This window comes from Ranitomeya variabilis, chromosome 2 (genome assembly GCF_051348905.1).
Source record: "Ranitomeya variabilis isolate aRanVar5 chromosome 2, aRanVar5.hap1, whole genome shotgun sequence".
In the NCBI taxonomy this organism is placed as follows: Eukaryota; Metazoa; Chordata; class Amphibia; order Anura; family Dendrobatidae; genus Ranitomeya; species Ranitomeya variabilis.
This window is the reverse complement of record NC_135233.1, coordinates 1,111,701,775-1,111,720,226: the sequence shown is the minus strand read 5'-3', so window position 1 is coordinate 1,111,720,226 and position 18,452 is coordinate 1,111,701,775. Positions and strand designations below refer to the sequence as shown.

Sequence of the window (18,452 nt, the reverse complement as noted above, 5' to 3'; positions counted from 1 at the left end):
CCCACTGATCGCTCCCGGATCCTCACTGATCTCCCCCGGATCCTCACTGATCGCTCTCGGCTCCTCACTGATCGCTCCCGGATCCTCACTGATCTCCCCCGGATCCTCACTGATCTCCCCCGGCTCCTCACTGATCGCTCCCGGCTCCTCACTGATCGCTCCCGGCTCCTCACTGATCGCTCCCGGCTCCTCACTGATCTCTCCCGGCTCCTCACTGATCTCCCCCGGCTCCGCACTGATCGGTCCCGGCTCCTCACTGATCGCTCCCGGCTCCCCACTGATCGGTCCCGGCTCCTCACTGATCGGTCCCGGCTCCTCACTGATCGCTCCCGGCTCCCCACTGATCGCTCCCGGCTCCTCACTGATCGCTCCCGGCTCCTCACTGATCGCTCCCGGCTCCTCACTGATCGCTCCCGGCTCCTCACTGATCGCTCCCGGCTCCTCACTGATCGCTCCCGACTCCTCACTGATCGCTCCCGACTCCTCACTGATCTCCCCCGGCTCCTCACTGATCGCTCCCGGCTCCCCACTGATCGCTCCCGGCTCCTCACTGATCGCTCCCGGCTCCTCACTGATCGCTCCCGGCTCCTCACTGATCGCTCCCGGATCCTCACTGATCTCCCCCGGCTCCTCACTGATCGCTCCCGACTCCTCACTGATCGCTCCCGACTCCTCACTGATCGCTCCCGGCTCCTCACTGATCGCTCCCGACTCCTCACTGATCGCTCCCGGCTCCTCACTGATCGCTCCCGACTCCCCACTGATCGCTCCCGACTCCTCACTGATCGCTCCCGGCTCCTCACTGATCTCTCCCGGCTCCTCACTGATCGCTCCCGACTCCTCACTGATCGCTCCCGGCTCCTCACTGATCTGTCCCGGCTCCTCACTGATCGCTCCCGGCTCCTCACTGATCGGTCCCGGCTCCTCACTGATCGCTCCCGGCTCCGCACTGATCGCTCCCGGCTCCTCACTGATCGCTCCCGGCTCCTCACTGATCGCTCCCGGCTCCTCACTGATCGCTCCCGGCTCCCCAATGATCGGTCCCGGCTCCTCACTGATCGCTCCCGGCTCCTCACTGATCGCTCCCGGCTCCGCACTGATCGCTCCCGGCTCCTCACTGATCGCTCCCGGCTCCTCACTGATCGCTCCCGGCTCCTCACTGATCGCTCCCGGCTCCTCACTGATCGCTCCCGGCTCCTCACTGATCGCTCCCGGCTCCTCACTGATCGCTCCCGGCTCCGCACTGATCGCTCCCGGCTCCTCACTAATCGCTCCCGACTCCTCACTGATCGCTCCCGGCTCCTCACTGATCGCTCCCGGCTCCTCACTGATCGCTCCCGGCTCCTCACTGATCGGTCCCGGAGACTCTACAGGAGGACAGGTCAGAGGGAGGGGGCGGGGCGGTTGTCATAGTGATAATCACGTGACAGAAGCAGGAAGTGAAGAGACAAAAGCTAAAGGTGAGAGACAGAAAGCGGGAGACAGAGGCCGAGAGTGCAGGAGAGAGAGAGACAGAGGCCGAGAGTGCAGGAGAGAGGGAGACAGAGGCCGAGAGTGCAGGAGAGAGAGACAGAGGCCGAGAGTGCAGGAGAGAGAGAGACAGAGGCCGAGAGTGCGGGAGAGAGGGAGACAGAGGCCGAGAGTGCGGGAGAGAGAGAGACAGAGGCCGAGAGTGCGGGAGAGAGGGAGACAGAGGCCGAGAGTGCGGGAGAGAGGGAGACAGAGGCCGAGAGTGCGGGAGAGAGAGAGACAGAGGCCGAGAGTGCAGGAGAGAGAGGCCGAGAGTGCAGGAGAGAGGGAGACAGAGGCCGAGAGTGCAGGAGAGAGAGAGAGGCCGAGAGTGCAGGAGAGAGGGAGACAGAGGCCGAGAGTGCGGGAGAGAGAGACAGAGGCCGAGAGTGCAGGAGAGAGAGAGAGAGAGGCCGAGAGTGCAGGAGAGAGAGAGACAGAGGCCGAGAGTGCAGGAGAGAGGGAGACAGAGGCCGAGAGTGCAGGAGAGAGGGAGACAGAGGCCGAGAGTGCAGGAGAGAGGGAGACAGAGGCCGAGAGTGCGGGAGAGAGAGAGAGGCCGAGAGTGCAGGAGAGAGGGAGACAGAGGCCGAGAGTGCGGGAGAGAGAGACAGAGGCCGAGAGTGCAGGAGAGAGAGACAGAGGCCGAGAGTGCAGGAGAGAGAGGGAGACAGAGGCCGAGAGTGCAGGAGAGAGGGAGACAGAGGCCGAGAGTGCAGGAGAGAGAGACAGAGGCCGAGAGTGCAGGAGAGAGGGAGACAGAGGCCGAGAGTGCAGGAGAGAGAGGGAGACAGAGGCCGAGAGTGCAGGAGAGAGAGAGACAGAGGCCGAGAGTGCAGGAGAGAGGGAGACAGAGGCCGAGAGTGCAGGAGAGAGGGAGACAGAGGCCGAGAGTGCAGGAGAGAGAGAGACAGAGGCCGAGAGTGCGGGAGAGAGGGAGACAGAGGCCGAGAGTGCGGGAGAGAGGGAGACAGAGGCCGAGAGTGCGGGAGAGAGGGAGACAGAGGCCGAGAGTGCGGGAGAGAGAGAGACAGAGGCCGAGAGTGCAGGAGAGAGAGGCCGAGAGTGCAGGAGAGAGGGAGACAGAGGCCGAGAGTGCAGGAGAGAGAGAGAGGCCGAGAGTGCAGGAGAGAGAGAGAGGCCGAGAGTGCAGGAGAGAGGGAGACAGAGGCCGAGAGTGCGGGAGAGAGAGACAGAGGCCGAGAGTGCAGGAGAGAGAGACAGAGGCCGAGAGTGCAGGAGAGAGAGGGAGACAGAGGCCGAGAGTGCAGGAGAGAGGGAGACAGAGGCCGAGAGTGCAGGAGAGAGAGACAGAGGCCGAGAGTGCAGGAGAGAGGGAGACAGAGGCCGAGAGTGCAGGAGAGAGAGGGAGACAGAGGCCGAGAGTGCAGGAGAGAGAGAGACAGAGGCCGAGAGTGCAGGAGAGAGGGAGACAGAGGCCGAGAGTGCAGGAGAGAGGGAGACAGAGGCCGAGAGTGCAGGAGAGAGAGAGACAGAGGCCGAGAGTGCGGGAGAGAGGGAGACAGAGGCCGAGAGTGCAGGAGAGAGGGAGACAGAGGCCGAGAGTGCAGGAGAGAGAGACAGAGGCCGAGAGTGCAGGAGAGAGAGAGGCCGAGAGTGCAGGAGAGAGAGAGACAGAGGCCGAGAGTGCAGGAGAGAGAGAGACAGAGGCCGAGAGTGCAGTAGAGAGGGAGACAGAGGCCGAGAGTGCAGGAGAGAGAGAGACAGGCCGAGAGTGCAGGAGAGAGAGAGACAGAGGCCGAGAGTGCAGGAGAGAGGGAGACAGAGGCCGAGAGTGCAGGAGAGAGAGGGAGACAGAGGCCGAGAGTGCAGGAGAGAGAGAGACAGAGGCCGAGAGTGCAGGAGAGAGGGAGACAGAGGCCGAGAGTGCAGGAGAGAGAGGGAGACAGAGGCCGAGAGTGCAGGAGAGAGAGAGAGACAGAGACCGAGAGTGCAGGAGAGAGGGAGACAGAGGCCGAGAGTGCGGGAGAGAGAGACAGAGGCCGAGAGTGCAGGAGAGGGAGACAGAGGCCGAGAGTGCAGGAGAGAGAGACAGAGGCCGAGAGTGCAGGAGAGAGAGGGAGACAGAGGCCGAGAGTGCAGGAGAGAGGGAGACAGAGGCCGAGAGTGCAGGAGAGAGAGACAGAGGCCGAGAGTGCAGGAGAGAGGGAGACAGAGGCCGAGAGTGCAGGAGAGAGAGGGAGACAGAGGCCGAGAGTGCAGGAGAGAGAGAGACAGAGGCCGAGAGTGCAGGAGAGAGGGAGACAGAGGCCGAGAGTGCAGGAGAGAGGGAGACAGAGGCCGAGAGTGCAGGAGAGAGAGAGACAGAGGCCGAGAGTGCGGGAGAGAGGGAGACAGAGGCCGAGAGTGCAGGAGAGAGGGAGACAGAGGCCGAGAGTGCAGGAGAGAGAGACAGAGGCCGAGAGTGCAGGAGAGAGAGAGGCCGAGAGTGCAGGAGAGAGAGAGACAGAGGCCGAGAGTGCAGGAGAGAGAGAGACAGAGGCCGAGAGTGCAGTAGAGAGGGAGACAGAGGCCGAGAGTGCAGGAGAGAGAGAGACAGGCCGAGAGTGCAGGAGAGAGAGAGACAGAGGCCGAGAGTGCAGGAGAGAGGGAGACAGAGGCCGAGAGTGCAGGAGAGAGAGGGAGACAGAGGCCGAGAGTGCAGGAGAGAGAGAGACAGAGGCCGAGAGTGCAGGAGAGAGGGAGACAGAGGCCGAGAGTGCAGGAGAGAGAGGGAGACAGAGGCCGAGAGTGCAGGAGAGAGAGAGACAGAGACCGAGAGTGCAGGAGAGAGGGAGACAGAGGCCGAGAGTGCAGGAGAGAGAGAGACAGAGGCCGAGAGTGCAGGAGAGAGAGACAGAGGCCGAGAGTGCAGGAGAGAGAGACAGAGGCCGAGCGTGCAGGAGAGAGAGACAGAGGCCGAGAGTGCAGGAGAGAGGGAGACAGAGGCCGAGAGTGCAGGAGAGAGAGGGAGACAGAGGCCGAGAGTGCAGGAGAGAGAGAGACAGAGGCCGAGAGTGCAGGAGAGAGGGAGACAGAGGCCGAGAGTGCAGGAGAGAGAGGGAGACAGAGGCCGAGAGTGCAGGAGAGAGGGAGACAGAGGCCGAGAGTGCAGGAGAGAGAGGGAGACAGAGGCCGAGAGTGCAGGAGAGAGAGAGACAGAGGCCGAGAGTGCAGGAGAGAGAGAGACAGAGGCCGAGAGTGCAGGAGAGAGAGAGACAGAGGCCGAGAGTGCAGGAGAGAGAGACAGAGGCCGAGAGTGCAGGAGAGAGAGAGACAGAGGCCGAGAGTGCAGGAGAGAGGGAGACAGAGGCCGAGAGTGCAGGAGAGAGAGGGAGACAGAGGCCGAGAGTGCAGGAGAGAGGGAGACAGAGGCCGAGAGTGCAGGAGAGAGGGAGACAGAGGCCGAGAGTGCGGGAGAGAGGGAGACAGAGGCCGAGAGTGCGGGAGAGAGGGAGACAGAGGCCGAGAGTGCAGGAGAGAGGGAGACAGAGGCCGAGAGTGCAGGAGAGAGAGGGAGACAGGCCGAGAGTGCAGGAGAGAGGGAGACAGAGGCCGAGAGTGCAGGAGAGAGGGAGACAGAGGCCGAGAGTGCGGGAGAGAGGGAGACAGAGGCCGAGAGTGCGGGAGAGAGGGAGACAGAGGCCGAGAGTGCAGGAGAGAGAGAGACAGAGGCCGAGAGTGCAGGAGAGAGGGAGACAGAGGCTGAGAGTGCAGGAGAGAGGGAGACAGGCCGAGAGTGCAGGAGAGAGGGAGACAGGCCGAGAGTGCAGGAGAGAGAGAGACAGAGGCCGAGAGTGCAGGAGAGAGGGAGACAGAGGCCGAGAGTGCAGGAGAGAGAGAGACAGAGGCCGAGAGTGCGGCAGAGAGGGAGACAGAGGCCGAGAGTGCGGCAGAGAGGGAGACAGAGGCCGAGAGTGCAGGAGAGAGGGAGACAGAGGCCGAGAGTGCAGGAGAGAGGGAGACAGAGGCCGAGAGTGCAGGAGAGAGGGAGACAGAGGCCGAGAGTGCAGGAGAGAGAGAGACAGAGGCCGAGAGTGCAGGAGAGAGACAGAGGCCGAGAGTGCAGGAGAGAGAGAGACAGAGGCCGAGAGTGCGGGAGAGAGACAGAGGCCGAGAGTGCAGGAGAGAGGGAGACAGAGGCCGAGAGTGCAGGAGAGAGACAGAGGCCGAGAGTGCAGTAGAGAGGGAGACAGAGGCCGAGAGTGCAGGAGAGAGACAGAGGCCGAGAGTGCAGTAGAGAGGGAGACAGAGGCCGAGAGTGCAGGAGAGAGAGAGAGGCCGAGAGTGCAGGAGAGAGAGAGGCCGAGAGTGCAGGAGAGAGAGAGACAGAGGCCGAGAGTGCAGGAGAGAGGGAGACAGAGGCCGAGAGTGCAGGAGAGAGAGACAGAGGCCGAGAGTGCAGGAGAGAGAGAGACAGAGGCCGAGAGTGCAGGAGAGAGGGAGACAGAGGCCGAGAGTGCAGGAGAGAGAGGGAGACAGAGGCCGAGAGTGCAGGAGAGAGGGAGACAGAGGCCGAGAGTGCAGGAGAGAGGGAGACAGAGGCCGAGAGTGCAGGAGAGAGAGGGAGACAGAGGCCGAGAGTGCAGGAGAGAGAGAGACAGAGGCCGAGAGTGCAGGAGAGAGAGAGACAGAGGCCGAGAGTGCAGGAGAGAGAGAGACAGAGGCCGAGAGTGCAGGAGAGAGAGACAGAGGCCGAGAGTGCGGGAGAGAGAGAGACAGAGGCCGAGAGTGCAGGAGAGAGACAGAGGCCGAGAGTGCAGGAGAGAGGGAGACAGAGGCCGAGAGTGCAGGAGAGAGGGAGACAGAGGCCGAGAGTGCAGGAGAAAGGGAGACAGAGGCCGAGAGTGCAGGAGAGAGAGAGACAGGCCGAGAGTGCAGGAGAGAGAGACAGAGGCCGAGAGTGCAGGAGAGAGAGAGACCCAGGCTGAGAGTGCAGGAGAGCGGGAAACCGAGGCCGAGAGTGCAGGAGAGAGACTGAGACCGAGAGTGCAGGAGAGAGAGAGACCCAGGCTGAGAGTGCAGGAGAGAGGGAGACAGAGGCCGAGAGTGCAGGAGAGAGAGACAGAGGCCGAGAGTGCAGGAGAGAGAGAGACAGAGGCCGAGAGTGCAGGAGAGAGAGAGACAGAGGCCGAGAGTGCAGGAGAGAGAGAGACAGAGGCCGAGAGTGCAGGAGAGAGAGAGACAGAGGCCGAGAGTGCAGGAGAGAGGGAGACAGAGACCGAGAGTGCAGGAGAGAGAGACAGAGGCCGAGAGTGCAGGAGAGAGAGAGACAGAGGCCGAGAGTGCAGGAGAGGGAGACAGCGGCCGAGAGTGCGGGAGAGAGACAGAGGCCGAGAGTGCAGGAGAGAGACAGAGGCCGAGAGTGCAGGAGAGCGACAGAGGCCGAGAGTGCGGGAGAGAGAGAGACAGAGGCCGAGAGTGCAGGAGAGAGACAGAGGCCGAGAGTGCAGGAGAGAGACAGAGGCCGAGAGTGCAGGAGAGAGGGAGACAGAGGCCGAGAGTGCAGGAGAGAGGGAGACAGAGGGCGAGAGTGCAGGAGAGAGGGAGACAGAGGGCGAGAGTGCAGGAGGGAGGGAGACAGAGGCCGAGAGTGCAGGAGAGAGACAGAGGCCGAGAGTGCTGGAGAGAGAGAGACAGAGGCCGAGAGTGCAGGAGAGAGAGAGACCCAGGCTGAGAGTGCAGGAGAGCGGGAAACCGAGGCCGAGAGTGCAGTCGAGAGGCCGAGAGTGCAGGAGAGAGGGAGAAAGAGACCGAGAGTGCAGGAGAGAGAGAGACAGAGGCCGAGAGTGCGGGAGAGAGAGACAGAGGCCGAGAGTGCGGGAGAGAGGGAGACAGAGGCCGAGAGTGCAGGAGAGAGGGAGACAGAGGCCGAGAGTGCAGGAGAGAGGGAGACAGAGGCCGAGAGTGCAGGAGAGAGAGAGACCCAGGCTGAGAGTGCAGGAGAGCGGGAAACCGAGGCCGAGAGTACAGGAGAGAGGCCGAGCGTGCAGGAGAGAGAGAGACCCAGGCTGAGAGTGCAGGAGAGCGGGAAACCGAGGCCGAGAGTGCAGGAGAGAGGCCGAGATTGCAGGAGAGAGACCGAGGCCGAGAGTGCAGGAGAGAGGGAGACAGAGCCCGAGAGTGCAGGAGAGAGGGAGACAGAGCCCGAGAGTGCAGGAGAGAGGGAGACAGAGGCCGAGAGTGCAGGAGAGAGAGGGAGACAGAGGACGAGAGTGCAGGAGAGAGACAGGCCGAGAGTGCAGGAGAGAGACAGAGGCCGAGAGTGCGGGAGAGAGAGACAGAGGCTGAGTGCGGGAGAGAGAGACAGAGGCCGAGAGTGCAGGAGAGAGAGACAGAGGCCGAGAGTGCAGGAGAGAGGGAGACAGCCTGAGAGTGCAGGAGAGAGGGAGACAGGCCGAGAGTGCAGGAGCGAGGGAGACAGAGGCCGAGAGTGCAGGAGAGAGAGAGACAGAGGCCGAGAGTGCAGGAGAGAGAGAGAGAGACAGAGGCCGAGAGTGCAGGAGAGAGAGAGACAGAGGCCGAGAGTGCAGGAGAGAGAGAGACAGAGGCCGAGAGTGCAGGAGAGAGAGAGACAGAGGCCGAGAGTGCAGGAGAGAGAGAGACAGAGGCCGAGAGTGCAGGAGAGGGAGACAGAGGCCAAGAGTGCAGGAGAGGGAGACAGAGGCCGAGAGTGCAGGAGAGGGGGAGACAGAGGCAGAGAGTGCAGGAGAGGGGGAGACAGAGGCAGAGAGTGCAGGAGAGGGGGAGACAGAGTCCGAGAGTGCAGGAGAGAGGGAGACAGAGTCCGAGAGTGCAGGAGAGAGGGAGACAGAGTCCGAGAGTGCAGGAGAGAGGGAGACAGAGTCCGAGAGTGCAGGAGAGAGGGAGACAGAGTCCGAGAGTGCAGGAGAGAGGGAGACAGAGTCCGAGAGTGCAGGAGAGAGGGAGACAGAGTCCGAGAGTGCAGGAGAGAGGGAGACAGAGGCCGAGAGTGCAGGAGAGAGGGAGACAGAGGCCAAGAGTGCAGGAGAGAGGGAGACAGGCCGAGAGTGCAGGAGAGAGAGACAGAGGTCGAGAGTGCAGGAGAGAGGGAGACAGAGCCCGAGTGTGCAGGAGAGAGAGAGAGACAGCCCGAGAGTGCAGGAGAGAGGGAGATACAGAGGCCAAGAGTGCTGGAGGAAGGGAGACAGAGCCCGAGAGTGCAGAATAATAATCTTTATTTATATAGCGCCAACATATTCCGCAGCGCTTTACAGCTTAACAGTTTCAAACACAACAGTCATAAGTAACAACTTTATCAATATAATAATTAAAGCACAATAAGGCTATGTGCACAGGTAGCAGATTTTTCTCGTTTTTTTGCTATAAAAACGCTATAAAACCGCGAAAAAAACGCTCACATTAAGCATCCTATTTAATAGAATGCATTCCGCATTTTTTGTGCACATGTGTTGTTTTCCTGAGCGGAATCGCATTCCAGAAAAAATGCAGCATGTTCATTAAATTTGCGGAATTGCGGGGATTCCGCACACCTAGGAATGCATTGATCTGCTTACTTCCCGCATGGGGCTATGCCCATCATGCGGGAAGTAAGCAGATCATGTGCGGTTGGTACCCAGGGTGGAGGAGAGGAGACTAATATATAATATAATTATAATATAATTGTTAAAAAAAAAAAAAGAAAAAAAAAAATCGTGATATACTCACCTTCTGATGGCCCCGGAGCTTTCCCGCCTCTCAGCGGTGCACGTGGCCGCTTCCGTTCCTATAGATGGTGGGTGTGAAGGACTTGCGATGACGTCGCGGTCACGTGACCGCGACATCATCGAAGGTCCTGCACACACACCATCTATAGGAATGGAAGTCGCTGAGGAGATCGGCTGTTTGTGGAAGGTGAGTATAACCATTTTTTAAATTATTTTTAACATTCTATCTTTTACTATTGATGATGCATAGGCAGCATCAATAGTAAAAACTTGGTCACACTTGTCAAACATAGTGTTTGACAAGTGTGACCAACCTGTCAATCAGTTTTCTAAGCGATGCTACAGATCGCTTGGAAAACGCTAGCATTCTGCAAGCTAATTATGCTTGCAAAACGCTAGTTTTCTGCGGGAATATGCATGCCAATTCCGCATGCGATATATCCGCTGCAGGAGCTGCAGAATTGCCGCGGAAATTTCCGCGGCAATTCTGCAACGTGTGCACTTAGCCTCCCCTGCTCATGAGAGCTTCCAATCTACAATGAGGTGGGGGAGACACAAAGTTCAGGTGTGTATTCGCAATGATGTATTTACAATGATGGTCCAGCCATCTTCAGGGGGTGGGGGATTGATACTAGAGGCTGCATGAGGTCGTCACCAGCCAGTATTTGTGGTGTTGAGTGCAGTGGAGTTTGATGGCAGGTGATAGAAATGAGGGAGGAGATGTAGGGGGTGTGCACTGTGGATAGGACGGGTAAGTGATAGAAATGAGGGAGGAGATGTAGGGGGTGTGCACTGTGGATAGGACGGGTAAGTGATAGAAATGAGGGAGGAGATGTAAGGGGGGCGCACTGTGGAGAGGACAGGTAGGTGATAGAAATGAGGGAGGAGATGTAAGAGGGGCGCACTGTGGAGAGGACAGGTAGGTGATAGAAATGAGGGAGGAGATGTAAGGGGGGCGCACTGTGGAGAGGACAGGTAGGTGATAGAAATGAGGGAGGAGATGTAGGGGGGCCGCACTGTGGAAAGGACGGGTAGGTGATAGAAATGATGGAGGAGATATAGGGGGGCCGCACTGTGGAGAGCTTTGTGGGTGAGAACAGGCAGTATAAATTGCATCCTGTAATGTATAGGCAGCCAGTGTAACGAGTGGCACAGAGCGAAGACGTCCGAGTAACGATTAGCTAGATGGACAACCCTGGATGCTGCATTAAGGATAGACTGGAGAGTGGAAAGTCGAGTAAGGGGGAGGCCAATTAATAGAGCATTGCAGTAGTCCAGGCGGGAGTGGATCAGGGTTACAGTGAGGGCTTATGTTGTTTCCATGGTGAGAAAAGGGCGGATTCTAGAGATGTTCTTTAGGTGTAAGCGGCAGGAGAGAGCAAGAGATTGTATATGGGATGTGAAGGAGATATCGGAGTCAAACATAACACCCAGACAGCGCGCCTGCTGCCGCGGTGTTATTATGGTGCCACCCACGGAGAGGGAAACATCAGGTTTAAGGAGGTTAGTAGACGGCAGGAACAGAAGAAATTCAGTTTTGGAGAGGTTGAGTTTCAGATAGAGAGCGGACATGATGTTGGAGACTGCAGACAGACAGTGGCGCTCTGTAGTACACCGGGGGTAAGGTCAGGGGATGACGTGTATAGTTGTGTCTCATCAGCATAAAGATGGTACTGAAAGCCAAATCTGCTGATGGTCTGTCCAATTGTGGCCGTGTAGAGGGAGAAGAGAAGGGGTCCAAGGACTGAGGTACCCCAAGTGAGAGGAAGAGATGAAGTGTAGCCAGAGAACAGAACACTGAAGGAGCGTTCAGAAAGATAGGAGGAGAACCAGGAGAGGGCATTGTCCTTAATGCCTAGTGACTGAAGCCTTGAGAGTAGGAGATGGTGGTCAACAGTGTCGAAAGCTGCAGAAAGGTCGAGAAGAATGAGCAGAGAATGGTCACCGCTACATTTTGCTGTCAGAAGGTCATTGGTCACTTTGGTGAGTGACGTTTCTGTCGAATGTTGGGGGCGGAAGCTGGACTGTGAAGGGTCTAGGAGGGAGTGAGTGAAGAGGTTATGGGTAAGGCGGGAGTAGACTAGGCGCAGACAAGTCTGTAATCTCCCCTTCATCTCTAAACTCTTGGAGACTGGTCTGTAGCTATTTGTGCAGGATGGGTCGAGGGTGGTTTCTTTAGTAACGTAATGATAGAGTGTTTGAAGGAGGAGGGGAAAATGCCTGAGGAGAGTGAAGCCCCCGTCTCACTAAGCGAGATCGCTAGCGAGATCGCTGCTGAGTCACAAGTTTTGTGACGCAACAGCGACCTCAGTAGCGATCTCGCTATGTGTGACACGTAGCAGCGACCCGGCCCCTGCTGTGAGATCGCTGGTCGTGTCGGAATGGCCTGGACCTTTTTTTGATCGTTGAGGTCCCGCTGGGTAGCACACATCGCTGTGTTTGACACCTTACCAACGACCTCGTTGACGACTCACACTGAATCGTCATAATAGCTCCCATGTGACATCGTTGTACAGGTCGCTACAGGTCGCTGGTGAGATGTCAAACAGTGAGATCGCAGCAGCGATCGTTGGGAAGATCTCACTGTTTGACATCTCACCAGCGACCACATAGCGACGCAGCAACGATCCCTGACAGGTCGTATCGTTGTCGGGATCGCTTTAGCGTCGCTAAGTGAGACGGGGCCTTGAGAGATTAAAGATTGTACAGCACCATGGAATCAGTGGTGCTATATAAATAAATATGGCGGCTGGAGAGAGAGACTGGAGGAGATGAGAGGGAATGGGTTCAGTAGTGCATGTAGTCAGACGAGAAGAAGAGAGGAGCCTGGAGACTTCTTCTGTGATGGGATCGAATGTGAAGAGTGAGCCAGGAGAAATGCAGGGAGGGATGGGAGTCACAGCACTTGGTGGCTGGGAGCGGATTTCCTGACAGATATTATCTGTTTTCTCTATAAAGGGGGAGGCCAGTTCATCAGCTCAAATGTTGGTCATAGGGGCTTGTGCTTTCGGCCTGAGGAGGGCGTGAAAGGTGTCAAAATAGAATTAGTTCTTACCGGTAATTCGGTTTCTAGGAACCTTCCACGACAGCCACTTCGGAGGTTGTCTTCCCCGCCCTAATAGGGGACAGGAACACAAAGAGGTTAAATACCCCTCCCCTTCCTGCACCGCCAGTGTTTTCCTGGACACAGTAGCATGTATAATTACTAGTGTTGAGCGATACCGTCCGATACTTGGAAGTATCGGTATCGGAAAGTATCGGCCGATACCGGCAAAGTATCGGATCCAATCCGATACCGATACCCGATACCAATACAAGTCAATGGGACTCAAGTATCGGACGGTATTCCTGATGGTTCCCAGGGTCTGAAGGAGAGGAAACTCTCCTTCAGGCCCTGGGATCCATATAAATGTGTAAAAGAAAGAATTAAAATAAAAAATATCGCTATACTCACCTGTCCGACGCAGCCTGGACCTCAGCGAGGGAACCGGCAGCGTTGTTTGTTTAAAATTTGCGCTTTTACTTGGTTACGTGAAGTCCCGGCTTGTGATTGGTCAGGGCGGCCATGTTGCCGGGACGCGGACCAATCACAGCAAGCCGTGACGAAATTACGTCACGGCTTGCTGTGATTGGTCCGCGTCCCGGCAACATGGCCGCCATTAACCAATCACAAGCCGTGACGTCACGGGAGGCTGGACACGCGCGCTTTTTAAAATGGGCGCGTGTCCAGCCTCCCGTGACGTCCCGGCTTGTGATTGGTTGCGCCGCGGTCAACCAATCACAAGCCGGGAGGCTGGACACGCGCGCATTTTAAAATTTTAAAATGCGCGCGTGTCCAGCCTCCCGGCTTGTGATTGGTTGATCGCGGCGCAACCAATCACAAGCCGGGACGTCACGGGAGGCTGGACCTCACCGAGGGAACCGGCAGCGTTGTTTGCTTAAAATGCGCGCGTTTCCTGCTTCCCGCGACGTCACGGCTTCTGATTGGTTGCGTGCAGCCCATGTGGCCGCGACGCGACCGATCACAGCAAGCCGTGACGTAATTTTAAGGTCCTGAATGCCTATTTCTGCATTCAGGACCTGAAATTACGTCACGGCTTGCTGTGATTGGTCGCGTCGCGGCCACATGGGCGGCACGCAACCAATCACAAGCCGTGACGTAATTTTAAAAATGCGCGCGTGTCCAGCCTCCCGTGACGTCACGGCTTGTGATTGGTTGCGTCTCCCATGTGACTGCGACGCAACCAATCACAAAGCCGGGACGTAATTTTAAAATCCTTAAGGACCTGAAATTACGTCACGGCTTGCTGTGATTGGTTGCGTCGCCCATGTGACTGCGACGCAACCAATCACAACGCCGGAACGTAATTTTAAAATCCTGAAGGACCTGAAATTACGTCACGGCTTGCTGTGATTGGTTGCGTCCCGGTCACATGGGCGGCACGCAACCAATCACAAGCCGGGACTCACGTAAAGGAAAGAAAAGCGCGAATTTTAAACAAAGAACGCTGCCGCTTCCCTCGGTAAGGTGCAGGCTGCGTCGGAGAGGTGAGTATAGCAATATTTTTTATTTTAATTCTCTCTTTTACACATTTTTACATTAATGTTGTTTCGATACCGATACCCGATATCACAAAAATATCGGATCTCGGTATCGGAATTCCGATACAGCAAGTATCGGCCGATACCCGATACTTGCAGTATCGGAATGCTCAACACTAATAATTACCACAAAAGTGCAGGAATCATCCAATAAGAATATCAGATAGGGAGGGAAATTAGTGCTGTCGTGGAAGGTTCCTAGAAACCAAATTACCGGTAAGAACTAATTCTATTTTCTCTTGTCACCTTCCACGACAGCCACTTCGGAGTAGTACCAACAGCTAATTTCTCTAGAGAGGGACCACGGCCTGCAGAACACATCTGCCAAATGTTAAATCCCTATTGAAATTTAGCCGGTAATGTCTGGTGAACGTATGGATGGACGACCAGGTGGCGGCTCTGCATATCTGCTCTGATGAGGCATTCCCCCTCTCTGCCCATGATGTTGCCATCGCTCGGGTAGAGTGTGCATTCAGAGAGGCAGGTGGATCCAGTCCTTGTGATAAATATGCCAGACAAATAGACTGTTTGATCCAGTTTGCAATAGTGTTTTTTGCCGCCTTCTTTCCCTTGTTTCGTCCCGAGAACTGGATGAATAAATTTTGATCAATTCGCCAGGCTTCAGTCTGTTGTAAGTAAGATAGGACCACCCTGCGAACATCCAAGGTGTGGAAGGTCTGTTCTTTAGGGTTGGAGGGGTTCGGGCAAAATGAAGGTAGTAGAATGTCCTGATCTCTGTGGAAATTCGAGACCACTTTAGGTAAAAAGGACCGGTCTAGTTTTAGTATAATGCTATCCGTAGTGAACGTTAGATAAGGTTCCTGTATTGACAGGGCCTGTAACTCACCAATACGTCTAGCCGTAGTGATTGCGACTAAAAAGACTGTTTTCAAAGTTAAGTTCTTTATGGTTATAGCATCCAGGGGTTCAAATGGATCCTGGGTTAGTGCATTAAGTACTGTATTGAGGTCCCAGGAAGGCACCTTACTACGGAGCGTAGGACGAATTCTGGATGCTGCTGTCATAAATCGCTTGATCTAGCAGTGATTGGCTAAGCTTAAATCAAAAAAGCTACTACGGGCCGATACTTGCACTTTGAGTGTGCTAGGGGTAAGGCCTATTTCCAAGCCCTTCTGTAAAAATTGTAAGATTTTCGCTATATCAGGATTGAAGGGGTCTGGAACTTCTGGGAAGCACCAGGACGTAATTTTTTTCCAGACCTTAGTATAGATGCCATTGGTGACCGCTTTTCTGCTTTTTTGAAGGGTCTGAATTACGTCATCCGAGAGTCCCTTAGCTTTTAAGATTGTGGCTTCAGTAGCCATGCTGCCAAGTTCAACCTGTTTAGGTCCAGATGTAGTAGGGGACCCTGGTGTAGGAGATTGAGCTTTTGAGGTAGAAGGCAGGGACCTTCCAGGGCCATATCTAACAGGGCGCCGTACCAGCTCCTCCCGGGCCACAATGGGGCAGTCAAGATTGTGGTCACTGCGCACGCTCTGATCTTTTGCAGAGTTTTCGCCAGCATGGGAATGGGAGGAAAGGCATATGCAAGGTTGAACTTCCACTGCTGTGAGAAGGCATCTATTCCCTGTGCCTTGTCTTTGTGATGAAGGGAGAAAAATGTTTCTACCTTCGCATTTTGCCTGTTGGCGAATAGATCCACCTCTGGAGTACCCCATTTTGAGGTTAGGGATTGAAACACTGTTTGGTCTAGGGACCACTCTCCTGGATGAACGTCTTTCCTGCTGAGGAAATCCGCCTGAGTGTTGTCCAACCCCCTCAGATGTACCGCTGTGACCGATAGAAGGTTTTTCTCTGCCCAGAAAAATATTCTTGCAGCTACTTCCTTTAGAGAGGCATACTTTGTTCCCCCCTGGTGTCGTAGATAGGCTACCGTGGTCATATTGTCCGAGTAAATACGAACGTGATGATTTTTGATCAGCGTAGATAACGCCTTTAGGGCTTCCTCTACAGGTTTCAGTTCTCTTAGATTCGAGGAGCTGCTGCTGATATTCGATGCCCATTGTCCCTGAAAGTGGAAACCCTCTACCACTGCACCCCAGCCTCTTTTGCTGGCATCTGAGCGGAGTGTTTTTAGGGGAAGGTGATCCCAGCTGACTCCTCTCTGGAGATTTTGGTAATCTAGCCACCATTTTAGAGCTGATTTCACATGGCCAGGGAGAAGAATCTTTTGACTCAATGGAGTCTGTCGTCTCCTGGAATGTAGGAGCACCTACGTCTGGAGAGCTCGTGTGTGAGCCTGGGCCCAGGAAACTGATTGTATACATGCGGTCAGGGACCCTAGTACAGACATCGATTGTCTGAGGGTCGGTGCACGCTGGCCCCTGAATTTGGCTACTTTGCGGACAAGGTTGATTTGATGATCTTTGGGCAGAAAAGATGTTCTTACTTTCGAGTCCAGTAGCACCCCCAGAAATTTCCTTCTTGTGGAGGGATGGATCTCTGACTTCTCCAGATTTGGGATCCAACCCAGGGTTTGTAATATCTCTAGGGTCTTTGATACGTCTGTTTCCAGACGGGGGGCAGATGGAGCCATAATAAGGAAGTCGTCTAAATACGGCACAATGCATATTCCTTGTTGACGGATGAAGATTATTGCTTCCGCCATAATTTTCGTGAAAACCCGTGGGGCCGATGAGATGCCGAAGGGGAGGACATTGAACTGGAAATGTTCGATCTGGTGACCCTTGGAGACTGCGAATCTGAGGAATTTCCTGTGCTCTGGGTGGATTGGCACATGGTAATACGCATCCCTCAGATCCACAGTCGCCATCATCCAATTTTGACCGATGAGGGGGATTACTGATTTGACTGTCTCCATTTTGAATCTCCTGTGCCAGACTGATTCGTTCAAGGGTTTCAAATTTATGATAATTCTGTTCTTCCCCGATGGCTTGGTTATCAGAAAAAGGCGTGAATAATGACCACGTCCTTCCTCCAATTTCGGTACCTGCGAGATCACATTTGATTGCAGTAGTTTTTGTAGATCTTGTAACAAGGAGTTTTGGAGGTCTGGGTTTTGAAGGGAGGTTATCCTTAAGCATTGTGGGGGTGGTCTCACGAATTCTATTTTTAGTCCCTCTTGAACGGTACGAAGGACCCACTGATTTGTGGAGATGGTCTGCCACTTGGTGAAAAAGCGTGAGAGTCGACCCCCGACCGGAGCACAGTCATTGCTTATCTGGGGTCTGCTGGGCCTGAGGGGCCAGGATATTTTTTCCCCTGCCTCCCTTGGGATAGCTCCACCTTCCTGTTTTGCCTTTTCCTCTCTGCGAAGATTGGTCACGGGAGGGACGAAAAAAGCGTTTTTTTAGGAATCTTCTGCTCAGGGAGAGATTTCTTTTTATCTGCCGCCTTATCCAAAATATCATCCAGAACGGGTCCAAATACATTATGACCCTGAAAGGGTATGCTACATAATTTGGACTTGGAGACAAAATCGCCTCCCCAGGATTTTATCCAAAGTGCTCTCCTGGATGAGTTAGGGAGGACGGCAGCTTTCGCGGCTACTCGGACCGATTCAGCAGAAGCATCGGCTAGGAACCCCGTTGCCTTCTGTAGCAAGGGTAGGGAGTCTAAAATCTCCTCTCTTGGGGTGCCCTGTGTCAAGTGATCCTCAAGCTTGCGTAACCAGACAAATAGAGATCTGGCCACGCAAGTGGAGGCTATATTACTTTAGTAAATTTGTGGAGGTGTCCCAGGACTTTAATAAACTCTATTTTACGATCCATCAGATCCTTGAGTTGAGAAGAGTCCTCAAAGGGAAGGGCTGTTTTCTTAGTTACCCTGGACACCTGTACATCCACTTTCGGGGTCTCCCACAGGGAGTTATCCCCGTCCAATGGACACCGGTTTTTTAGCTCTGATGGCACAGTCAGACCCTTTTCAGGGAGGTCCCATTCATGCAGAATTAGATCTCGTAAATTCTTATGTACTGGAAACCCTTTTTGATCTTTGGGTTTCAGACCCTCAAACATCTCATCCTGTACTGTGAGTGTAACTTCTTCATCCTCTACCCCCATGGTGCCTCTTAGGCTAGGTTCACATTGCGTTAGGGCAATCCGTTTAGCGCTAGCGGATTGCGCTAACGCAATGTTTATTTAGGGGCCGTGTTAGGGGTCGCGTTAACGATCTGCGAGAGCGGGGAACAGACCTCGGGTGCGCCGCGGACGCTGCAAGCAGCGTCCGAGGCGTGCCACAGAAGAACGGCACATCGCTAGCGCGAGCCGAAAAAGGCACGCGCTTGCGATGCGCTAGAGGGAAACTTCACATTGCTGTCAATGGGTGCGCTAACGGACCTGTTGCACGGCGTTAATTGCGACATTTTCGCCGTGCAACGCTGTCCGTTAGCGTGCACACATTAACGCAATGTGAACCTAGCCTTACTAAACTGATTAGGTCACTCATGTCCTCAGAATTAAAATAGTATTTTTTGTTTTCTGATTTAAGGGTGGGGGTAGAAGTGGAGCCTTCATTTTCTCTGCAGATGCAGAGCAAGGGGGTCTGTCACCGTCCATGTCCATCACGTAGTGTAACAGTCAGACAGCTTACCTTGCTACCCGGATCTCTTTATGTAGGATCGAAGGCCCAGCGTCATGATGCTCCTCCCCCCCCCCTATTGCCTGATTGGGG

The 18,452-nt window shown here is 55.3% G+C and overlaps 1 protein-coding gene across 4 annotated transcripts in view; it reads left to right on the top strand.

Moving 5' to 3' along the window:
* The first annotated feature begins 1,397 nt into the window (after positions 1 to 1,397).
* KHK (ketohexokinase) overlaps positions 1,398 to 18,452 on the top strand; it is a 73,630-nt gene continuing 56,575 nt past the window's right edge. For all 4 annotated transcript variants that reach the window (XM_077292006.1, XM_077292005.1, XM_077292004.1 and 1 more), the window contains exon 1: positions 1,398 to 1,460. The gene's annotated coding sequence lies outside the window, so the exon portion shown is untranslated. The remainder of the gene's footprint in view (positions 1,461 to 18,452) is intronic.